Genomic DNA, 12,172 nt, shown 5'->3' on the forward strand with positions numbered 1-12,172 from the left:
AAAACCAAAAAAAAAAAAAAAAAGCAAGCCTGCACAGCCAACTAATCTTTGACAAAGATGTCAAAAACATTTCAAATGAGAAAAAGACAAAAAAAAAAAAAAAAATGACAGAGAGAAATCTTCTTCCACAAATAATGCTTGGAAACCTGAATGGCCTCGTGAGTGAAGTCAAGTCCTTACATTTCACTCCACACAGTGATCAACCCAAAATAGATCAAAGACCTTAATGTAAAGTTTGAGATGGCTAAAGGGAAACATGCAAAATGCTTTATGATATAATGCTGGAGTCCGGAAGATAAGGAGTTCAAGGCTAGCCTCAGCTGCATACATACCAAACTCAAGGGAAGTCTGGCTGTATGAGATTTTGTCTCAAAAGAAAAACTTTAATGAAAAGCAAGAGAGAGAGAGACTCTACAAAGGGTTTCAGTTGCACAAAAAATAGTCCCAAGAATTAACAAATAGGCTTGCACTTGCATGAAATTAAAATGCATCTGCACACCAAAGGAAACAATTACCAGCGTAAAGAGACAGAATAACAAACAGAAAAGGGTCATTGGCAATTTAGTCTTAGTCTTAGTCAGGAGACTACCCAAAAACTGCAAAATTAAATACTAAAGCCCCAAATTATCCAGCCAATCAATGGGCTGATGAATAGAACATACTGCTTTCAAAAGAAGAAATACACGTGGCCAAAAACTTATTGAAAAGGTGTTTAACATCCTTAAAGACCAGAAAAAGGCTAATTTTAAGTGTTCTGGATTGCTTCTCCCCCCAGTCACCATAGCTACTAGCAATGGCTACCATGGCTGACAATGACATGGGGAGAGAGGGCCTGTGGATGGGACTTGAAACTTTGGAAAACCTGCTGTGAGTGACTGTCCTCCCAGCCAAGCGACTGCAGTCTTGGCTTTTAGCTGTGCCACTAACAAAAGCTTGTCCCAGCAGGACTTGCCAGCTTCCTTCAGCCCTGAGGATGTGGGGGACTGTCACTAAACCTCACCTGAGTGTCCACCCACTTCTTACTACCTGTTGTAGGTATCTCTGCCTTAATTGCTTTACTCTCAAGGAGACAGCACAATAAATGGGAGGAGTTAGCTCCCTTGAGACCATGGGAAAGCCCTCAACCCTGCTGGGTGAAGGCTTTTGGGGTGTGGCCTACTGGAGAAGAGGATTCACAACCTCTCACCTATGCTCTGTAAGGAACTCGTTGGTTTTCCACTGTGAACTTGAGCAGAATGACGCTAGATTTGTTGCTTGGACCTTAGGAAAAATAGCAATTTTTTTTTCTCTCCTGGGAAGGAATTTAGCAACAAATCAGTATGGATGCTCCTAAATAAATAAATAAATAAATACTGCCATATGATCCAGAAATGCCTCTCCAGGATACATATACACACCCAACCCAAAAGATCTGTGACAGCATACCACAGAGAAACCTGTATATCCATATTCTGCTACCTGATTACAGTAGCCAAGGTATGGGTCCAAACTAGACATCCATCAAAATTGAATGGATAAAGAAAATGTAGTATAGATACAATGGAATTGCATTAAGCTATAAATACAAATAAAAATTATGGCATTTATAGGAAAATACGTAGAACAAGAGATGAGTACACTAAATAAAATAAGCCAAAGAGACAAATACTACAAGTGTCCTTTCATGTGTGGGATCAGTATGTGTGTGTGTGTGTCTGTGTGTGTGTGTGTGTCTGTGTGTGTGTGTGTCTATGTGTGTGTCTGTGTGTGTCTGTGTGTCTGAGTGTCTGTGTGTGTGTGTGTGTGTGTGTGTGTAGAAGACTATAAATGACTTTAATGGGAGAAGGGCAGGGAAGAGGGAGTAATGGAATACATATGGTATGAAAGGCAAAAGCTGGGAGGAAGGGAACATCAAAAAGTGGGAAGCAATGTGAGTGAGAGCAGAGGAAGGGGGGCTAGGAGGAAACTATAGTGACACATGTATGAAAATGCCACTCCTGGGCAATTATCCAGAAGATGCTCCAACATATAACAAGGACACATGCTCCACTATGTTCATAGCAGCCTTATTTATAATAGTCAGAAGCTGGAAACAACACAGATGTCCCTCAACAGAGGGATGGGTAAAGAAAATGTGGTACATTTACAAAATGGAGTACTACTCCGCTATTAAAAACAATGACTTTGTGAAATTCACAGGCAAATGGATGGAACTAGAAATATCATCCTGAGTGAGGTAACCCAGTCACAAAAGAACACACAAGGTATGTAGTCACTGATAAGTGGATATTAGGTGAAAAAACTCAAAATACCCATAATACAACTCACAGACAATACTAAGCTGAAGAAGAAGGAAGACCAAAGGGTGGATGCTTCAGTCCTTCTTAGAAGGGGGAACAAAATACTTACAGGAGGTAGAATGTGGGAGGGACTTGGAAGGAAGAGGGGACAAGGAAGGGAAAAGGGGGCCAGGATCAGTTATTGGAGGAAGTGGGGATGACATACATAGAGTCAGGAAATTGAACAGAGCTGTGTAGCAATGTGGGTTGGGGGAGGCAGACACCAGCAAGTCCCAGATGCCAGGAAAGCAAGAAGCTCCCGAGATCCAACAGGAGTGACATTAGCTGAAATACCCAACAACAAAGGGGAGGGAGAACCTGTCGAGACCATATCCAGAGGTTAGGCAAGGCCCCCAGTTGAGGGATGGGGCCACCCACTCATCTCCACATTTTTAACGCAGAATTGCTCCTGTCTAAAGCAAATACAGGGACAAAGTGTGGAGCAGAGACTGAGGAAAAGCCATCCAGAGACTGCCCCACCCGTGGATCTATCCCATATACAGACACCAAACCCAGCCAGACATTATCACTGATTCCAAGAAGTGCTTGCTGACAGGAGCTTGATATAGCTGTCTCCTGAGAGGCTCTGCCAGAGCCTGACAAATACAGAGGCAGATGCTCGCAGCCAGGGACCCCAATGGAGGAGTTAGGGAAAGAACTAAAGGAGCTGAAGGAGTTTGCAACCCTGTAGGAAGAACAACAATATCAACCAACCAGACCCACCAGAGCTCCCAGGGACTAAACCACCAACCAAAGAGTACACATGGAGAGACCCATGCAGCAGAGGATGGCCTTATCTGGCATCAATGGGAGGAGAGGCCCTTGGTCCTGTGAAGGCTCGATGCCTCAGTATAGGGGAATGCCAGGGCGGTAAGGTGGAAGTGGGTGAGCAGATTGGGGAACATCCTCATAGAAGTAGGGGAAGGGAGGATAGGAAAGGGAAAACCAGGAAAGAGGATAACATTTGAAATATAAATAAATAAAATATGCAATAAAAAATTCCATAATGGAATCATTACTGTATATGTTAACCTTAAATTTTTAATACAAATCAAAAAAAGAAAATATTTGTCTCTGTGTGTGAGAGAGAAAGAGAAAGGGAGGGAGAGGGCAAGGGAGGAAAGGAGGGAAGAAGAGAGAGAGAGAGAGAGAGAGAGAGAGAGAGAGAATCAGCAGGGCTGGAGAGTAAGGGCATCCCACATCCTCTTCTGACCTCCAAGGGCACCACCAGGCAAGTATGTGGTATACAGACATAAGCAGGCAGGCAAAACACCTAAATTTGCATGAGATGATTTTTTTCAAAACCAGACAAGGCACTATGAGAGAGAAGGAAGTAGCCTAAAGGGAGGGCAGATGAGGGTTTAAGAAGAGAGCAATGGAGTGTGTGTATATATGTTATGTTATATATACATATATGTGTATACATTGTTATATATATTATACGCATGCCGAGGTCCAGCCTCAGCATTAGGAGGGTTCTGAGAATGGCGGGAATGGGAGTGGCGCTGATTCAATACTGACTCAGTCAGAAGTGGATGCAGCTGTCAATTCACGTGCTCGATCTTTGCCTGAGGATTCTCATCATCTTTCCTTCCTCTCCTTTCTTCCTTCTCATTCTTTAGCCTTCTCTCCTCTCATGCTTTAGCCTTCCCCTTCTCCATCTTTTACTTTTCTCTCTTCCCCTCATTCTTTTTCCTTCTCTCTTCCCACTCTTTAGCCTTCTTCTTCTCCCAACCAGAGAGCCTAAACCCAATCTTTGCTGCACCATCAAGGCTTTGAACATTGTTAACATGTTAATTCTAGAAATCCTTAAATGTACATGAGTTCTATGACTCCTGGGTCATTAATGTCAATCCCTGCTTCCTTAAAATAGAAACTAAACACATAGCAAAAGCACGTTTCCCTAGAGTTTCTACACACCCTGTTCTTCACAGGTAGCTGGGCACAGCTCTTTCGGTTTCCTGGTAGAGAAGACAGCATTCTTTAGTAACCACTTTCAGGTAAGAACAGAAAGGTAACAGACTAGGGTTAAAACGATTTCTCGCAAAGTTTTAAATTTTATTCGAGTAAAGCAGTTAGCTTTCTCTAATATCTCTCCAGTCACTGTCATCTCCAGTGCTTCAAGTAGCCAAGAGAACTCAGCATTAACTTTTTATATGCTTATACATCATCTTTTAATTCTCTAACCTTTGTTTCCTCATCCATGGCCTCACATACTCTCCTTCTAATATCATTTGTTTCTAGACCGTATACAAGCCTTTCTCCTATAAAATAAACACATCTATCTTTTGCTTGTTTTTTTAATAGATTCCTTCTTTTCCTATCCATGCCTTGTCTTCTGGAGAGCACTTTACCTCTCTATCCTTGATGTCCCCAAGTTCACCCTGGCTAATTAATTAATACAACAGCCATTGGCCCAGAGGGAAATGTATCTCCTCATGATTCCAAATTCAAGGCCAAGTCTGGCAATGAACTATTTATACAAAGGCCCATGTAGGCTTTTATGGACTCTGTGGTTAAAACATCGTCCTGATCCTTTCCCATGGCCCTAAAGGCTAAGCAGAAGGCCAGCTCCTCATCCTTCAGAGACTCATGACCACCTCCATTCCTCATTCCTGAGAACCACATCTGTTTCATTTATTATGACATCATTAGCTCTGAGTAATGGGGAAAGTTCATTCCTCAGAAAGAGAGCTTGAAAGTCAAATAGAAGAGACAGTAGATCAGTTTCAAGCCAACAGCAGTCATCAGCACATGTGGGGATTGTGAGGATCAATGGCTCCAGAGATGCTCCAGAGGCAGAAACTGTGTCACCCTTGCCTTACACAGCCATGTCAGACCTGGGCTCTGTGTGTGTGTGTGTGTGTGTGTGTGTGTGTGTGTGTGTGTGTGTGTATACATATATACATACACATACACACAAAAACATATATACATCTATATGTATATATACATACATGTACATATATGTGTATTGTACTATGCTAACATATATACATATATTATGAAAGTAGAGGGGAAGAGTATTTGGAGAAGAGGGACTCAACAAGAGGGGCACAGGAGGCCAGCCAAAGCAGCGAGAGAGCAAATATGAAGAGTGCAGTAGCACACATGTGAAAATGCCATAGAGCAAACCCTTTCTTTGTATGCGAACTGAAAACTAATTCAAAATAAATTTTAAACAAGAGTAATTTCACAGTGCAGGAAACCCAGCATAAGGGACCAAAATTAGATCCTCAAAATAAATAATAGGCTAAATGGCCCCTGATAAGCTGGACTAAGCTGACGAGACGCCGTGACCAAATATGCACAGTCTGAACAAAAGCAGGAAGAGGTCACAGACAAACTCAGAGTCAGACGCTGTCTATGCTACAATTTGTCTGTTTTGATTTTTTTATTTAAGTGAATTTTTTTTTCAAGAAAGATAGGAAAATTTCCAGATTAAAGGAAACTACAGAAACACAATTATTGTAATCTATGATGCTCATATTGGGACAAATGGTAAAATGATTAGATGTTAGTGAATATCACAAATTAGTTTCTTGATTTTTCAGACTGTGATATACTCAAACAGGAACTTCCACCCAACACCCTTTTAGTAAGAACTATACACTGAAGTATTGCTGGATCAAGCTCATTAGCTTGAAAATCTACTCTCAAATAATCTAGAGAGAAATATCATTTTATATGACATGCAACTTTTCTATAAATGTAAGATGATTTTAGGTGCATTCTTTAAAATTACGTAGACATATGCATGCATCTAAGATCTAACAGTCTCACCACAATTGAACCCTCAGCCTTAATTAAGCACATCCTGAACTCACAAAGATCTCTTCAAGGGTCCTTCGCTGCCTCAACCTCCACCAAATGAAATCCTTTGGTTCTTCAAGGATCAGAGCAAACCTCCAGAAAGTTCCTAAAGCCTTTTCTGACCTTCCCAGAGGACATTAGTTCTTCTTGATTGCTTACAAGGCACTTTGATTACATGTGTCATTTTCTTTGAATAATCAACAAATTTCTAAAGACTGGGATTACAGGCAGGCACTCCTGCTCACATTTATGGCAGGAACCTATGCAACCAAGAACTGTACACTTTATACTGTGCATTTTATATTGGATATTTTTTCTTCCCAGGAAAATATATTCATGTTCATATAGATATGAATTCCTCTTATTACATTTCTTAAGAAAGAAATTATAACATTTATAATTGTTTTTAAATATTGTTATTAAAACACCAATATTCTTCTTTTAAACATTTTTAGATTCATTTTGTTTTTTTTTAAGATTCATTTATTTATTTTGATATATTTTTATATATGAGTACACTGTCACCGTCTTCAGACACACCAGAAAAGAGCATCGGATCCCATTACAGATAGTTATGAGCCGCCGTGTGGTTGCTGGGAACTGAGCTCAGGACCTCTGGAAGAGCAGCCAATGCTCTTAACCTCTGTGCCATCTCTCCAGCCCAAAATACCAATATTCTTAAAATCTCTTGCTGTAAGTGGTCTATTACATAGCGCCCCCAGAATATGTTCATCATATTTCTCATCTAAATATTTTCCCTTTCACACTGTGTGGAATGTGTGGTAATTCTTCCCTTTCAAGCAATCTTATAGTAAGCAGAAAAATGACACCTTCAAAGACATCTATGTTCTAGTCCCAAGAACTTGTGAAAACATTAGATTACATTGCAGAGAAGATTTAAGGCTGCAAACTGAATTCAGGATGCTGATTGTAAAATACAGAGGTGGAAGCTGGAGAGATGGCTCCAGGGTAAAGAGCTTGCTGGGTAAGCACTGGTACTTCCCATCCTGGGCAAGGTTCGAAGGTGTCCTGAAAGTCACTCTCAATCTAGCCAAAGTCCAGGTCCATTGAGAGAGCCTGACTCAGAAAATAATTGGAGCAAAAGAGAAGACAATATCCAGCCTTCCACCTCTGGCCTCCACAGGTGCATGCTCAGGTATGTACACATATGCACGTGCTCGCCTGCACGAGTGCACACACACACACACACAATATGCAAATCATCCTGCATTGTGTGTGAAAACTTAACATAATCCAGAAGGCCCTCTAGAGTAAGAAGGGGATAACACCAGAGTTAGACTGAGATAGGAGGCAGAAACATGATCAGAGAAGCAATGCTGGTCCTAACTTTGGAAATGGAGACAGAATGAGTTCATCCTGAGAGAGCTCCCAGAACAGAAGACAGTTCTGCTAGCCCTTTTACTTTATCCAGGGAGACCAGCAGATGCCTACAACTGACACACAGACACACACAGGCACACACAGGCACACATCTAATTTTAAAATGGTACTAAAAGTAAATATTTTTAAATTGAAAAGTGTGTACTTGCACACACATATATGCATAAGCCACCAAGGCCATGTAATTTATTATGGCAGTAAACTTTAAAAAAAATCATCTCATTTTCCTAGGGATACTTATATGGTGGTGGGGGGTAGGGGGATGGGGGTACACAGAGTTCCTGGCAGCATAAGGAAGGGAGAAAATGGGCTGGAGAGATGACTCAGCGGTTAAGAGCACTGACTGCTCTTCCAGAGGTCCTGAGTTCAATTCCCAGCAACCACATGTTGGCTCACAACCACCTGTAATGGGATCTGATACCCTCTTCTGGTGTGTCTGAAGACAGCTACAGGGTACTCATATACATTAAATTAAAAGAAAGGAAGGAAGGAAGAAATTATAATGTATCCATGTTGTATATAGACCAGAAACAGGTCAAAAGATGGATACAATTGTAATAATTAAAAGATCCTAATTGTATTTCTTTTACAATCAGGGCACACTTGATTGAATAAATACAGTAAAGGTCTGTCTGAGTGTAGTGGCACAGGTCTGTAACAGGAGGATCAAGAGTTCAACGCCAGCACAATGTAAATAGAAAGCAGTTGCCTCAAATGTTTTCAACTGCTATGCAGAAGTTTGCTTTATAGGCAGAGAAGAAAGCTGAAAAAGCAGAAACTGAAGTGATTGGTTCACAGTTAAAAGTTCTCTACAAGACAGGGACGGGGAGACGGAAACAGAATAACTGATTGGTGAATGTCCAAGAGCTTTTTGTGGGGAGTAAAGGAGAGGTGATTTCATTCTCTGGCCCAGTGGAACCTGCTGCTTCCCCTCTCTCCTGGCTGGACAGGACACAGGAAAAGTTTCCTTCAGGGGCACACAAGTTAGCTTGGGTGCTTCTGGAGCAGGAGTCCTCTTAGTCCAAACCAGTGGCCCCCTAGAACTTACATTGAATAGTCTCCTTTCAACATCTCCTTCCAAAAACAACAACAACAACAACTTACATATTCTGAAAAAGTGAGGCAGGACTACAGAACTCAGACCTGCCAACGAAATACAAATAATAGTCTTCCTGAGAAATCCATTTTTCTAAGAACCTTCTGGAGCCAGTCCCAATGACTGTAAGTTTCCTTTTCCCAGGAAGGGAAGCAGCCCAAGGCCGGAGCGCCTGGAGCGGGCGAGTCTCCAGGCAGCGCACTGGAGACCCAGACCCCGAGACGCGGGGCTGGAAGCCGCCGCCCACTGCGCGCCGGGTGGAGCATCCCTGTGCGCGGGTGGTGGGACCGCAGGAACGCGGCGGACCGAACGGATGGGACAAGCACTCACCCGCTCGCCACGCAGCTCCCGGAAGCCGGAGCCTTAGAACCGAACTCCACCTCGAAAACACAAACCTGGCCTCAGCGACGAGCTGAGCTCAGTCCCAGGCCTTACTTTCACTTTCGGTTATTTTAGAAACAGGATGCTTCTGCTCCATGCCCTGAGGACTTCGTCCAAGGCGCCATTGCTGCTGTCTCTATATTGGCAGTAATTCCAAGACCTGCTTAGAAAAGCTTATTTATGTGCATTATGCGGAACGCGCTGTTGAAAAACTGGATGGAAACCAGAGCTCTCTATGCAAATCCTCTCTCTCTGTAACTTTCTAGACGGTTATAAAGTTTGACACACGCACAAGATAAACCAGGAAGCTGAGAAAGCTGCTTCCTGGGTTGGATTTTATGACCCTTGAAAGTCATCTTCTAAGCTTTGTTTTTGTTGTGAAGATTTTGTAAACAAACACTTCGCTAGATGTGAACTTTTCCTTTGCTAGAAAAATAGCTGGCTTCTGTCAAGAACAGCAGTGTTCCCTAATCCTACATCAAGAACTGGTTACTCCACAGCTAGGCAGCACATGAGCACAGAGCTGTGGAAGACAGCAAAGAGCTATCAAGGCCTTCCTTCTACATGGTGGCGCTCTATATCTGTGCATAGTAACTAATGGCTCGGAATAAAATGATGCACTTGGCAGAAGCAAAATTCTTTCCATCAAGAACAGTGATGGAGCCGGGCAGTGGTGGCGCACGCCTTTAATCTTAGCACTTGGGAGGCAGAGTCAGGTGAGTTTCTGAGTTCGAGGCCAGCCTGGTCTTAAGAGTGAGTTCCAGGACAGCCAGGGCTATGCAGAGAAACCCTGTCTTAAAAAAAAAAAGTGATGGCGCCCCCAGTTGGTAGGAGGATCTCTGTGAGTTGAAGGCCAGAGTCCCAGAACAGCTAAGGCTACACAGAGAGACCTTGTCTGGGTAGGACGCAGAAGGGGGGGGGGGGATATATGCGGGGGTAAGGGAAGAGTGAAGGCAGTGATAGGACCTAGTTTTCAGTGACACCAGAGCCACATGGTGAGACCCTGTCTTTTAAAACGGGTTAAGGGTTTCTTTTGAGTTGTCAGCCCAATAGGAAAGAACAAACGCTCAGTGACTGGTGCACTGGATGAGGAATGGGGGGAACGGGACACAGGGGTGGGTTTCCCCTTCGGAAAGGAGATGGGAGGGGCTGAGAAGATGTGAGAGGGTGGGACTGGGAGGAGAGGAGGAGTTGATGTTGGGATATAAAGTGAATAAACAAATTACTTATTTTAAGAAAGAAACAAGTGGTCTGCGTATTACTTAGGTTTTCTTCTGAATTTGAGCGGGACCATGAATATGTCAATTAAAACTCATAAGAGGTCATTGATTTGGACCGAGTTCCAGAGCAAAAGCGAAGTCACTTATGCTGAAATCCCAGGTTGCCAAAAAGAAAGTTATTGTTCCGAGAAATCAGATGAGAAGTCACAGCCAAGTCCCTACGCAAACCAGTTCTACACGGCAGAATAATAGCTTTAACCTTTACAACACAAGATCTTTAAAACGTCCTTTGGGGTGCTAGAGAGATCACTTAGTGATTAAAGGCACTTGTTTCTGTTGCAGGGACACTAGGTTCTATTCCCAGCTCCACACAACCTGCTGTCACTCCTGTTCCAGAAAATGAATGCCCTCTGTGGCTTCTGTGGGCAGAATAGAGATGCATATACATGAAGACAAAACACAAACCCATTAAATAAAAATAAATCTAAAAATGTGTTTTTTAACAGCATGTTTGGGTGGTTTTTTTTGGGGGGGGGTACATTCTTCAGTCACCCCCTTGCTTTTTTGATCTATGAAACAAGTATCTGCCCAACTTGTCAGACTCTGATTCTAGAATCACAAAAAGTCAACTTGGTTTTTAAACTAAAATAGTTGTAATTTTTGTCTTTGGACAAAAAATGAGTTATTCAGTAAATTTTTCATCCTGTCCTTATCTTTGTTTTGGAAGGAGATACTAGGAGGCATAAGAATGACCACAAAGATCTAATCTGATGCAGACTTAAGGAGAAGCTAAGGGATGGGTGGGGAGGAGACTTTGAGACACAACCATCCTTTGCTGTTGTCGTGTTGGCGGGGTGGGGGGGGTGGGAGGGCACGGTGCCAGGTGCCACGGGAGCTTCTAGATGATCCCCTCCCATCTTTCCCTCCCACCAAAAAGTGGGAGTACAAGAAATACAGACATCAGTGGGCCACTGCATCTGGTTTTTTTATCTGGACTCTGGGATGGATCTAAGTCGTCAAACATTTTTATGGTGATTTGAATATGCTTGGCTCATGGGAAGTGCTACTATTAGGAGGTGTAGCCTTGTCAGAGGAAGCGTGTCACTGCATAGGTAAGCTTGAAGGTTCCTAGTGCTCAAGCTCTGCCCAGTGAAGAAGAGTCGTTCTCTTTCTGGCTGCCTTTGGATCAACATGTTGAGCTCTCAACTGCTCCTTTTCCAGCACCATGTCTGCCTGAACACTGCCATGCTTCCTACCATGATGATAATGGACTGAACCTCTGACACCGTAAGGCAGCCCCAACTAAATGTTGTCCTTTATAAAAGTTGCCTTGGTCATGGTGTCTCTTCACATAAATGAAACCCTAAGACACATAACTCGTTTTATAAACTATGTCTTTAGATGTGATTAGGGAATGTTACATGTTGGGTTTGCTTTTAGAGAGTTATAGTGTCCACTAACCTACTGAGAGTCTCAGGAGTACTGCAGGGGAAAATTAAGCACACGTTACAATTTTTAACTTTAGCCTGGGCATGGTGGTACACACCATTAATCCCAAGAATCAGAAGCCAACAGATTTCTGTGAGTTTGAGGACACCCTGGTCTAGTTAGCAAATTCTAGGCCACCCGGGAATACAATGACTAATACAAGGATACAGTGAATAATTATAATAATAATTTTACTTTACTCAACCTGGAATTTGGCAGACTACTATAGTCAAACATTTCTTTTCAAGAAACAGATATTAAAATCTTAGATAACTATTTATTTATATATATATACATATATATGTGTGTGTGTGTTTGTTTGTTTGTTTGTTTATTTATTTATTTTTGTAGTACTAGAGAGCAAACCTAGGTCTTTATATGTTCCAAACCATTTCTCTGCCACTGAGCTACAACCCCAGCCCCAAAACCTTGGGGAAATTCTGCTGGAGCATTTG

At 42.4% G+C, this 12,172-nt stretch overlaps 1 protein-coding gene across 1 annotated transcript in view; it reads right to left on the reverse strand.

The window, feature by feature from the left end:
• Nmi (N-myc and STAT interactor) overlaps positions 1-9,272 on the reverse strand; it is a gene marked incomplete at its 3' end in the record, with an annotated part of 24,660 nt that extends 15,388 nt beyond the window's left edge. The window contains exon 1 of the mRNA XM_021178105.2: positions 8,959-9,272. The remainder of the gene's footprint in view (positions 1-8,958) is intronic.
• Positions 9,273-12,172: the final 2,900 nt, after the last annotated feature.

This window comes from Mus caroli, chromosome 2 (assembly GCF_900094665.2).
Source record: "Mus caroli chromosome 2, CAROLI_EIJ_v1.1, whole genome shotgun sequence".
NCBI lineage: Eukaryota > Metazoa > Chordata > Mammalia > Rodentia > Muridae > Mus > Mus caroli.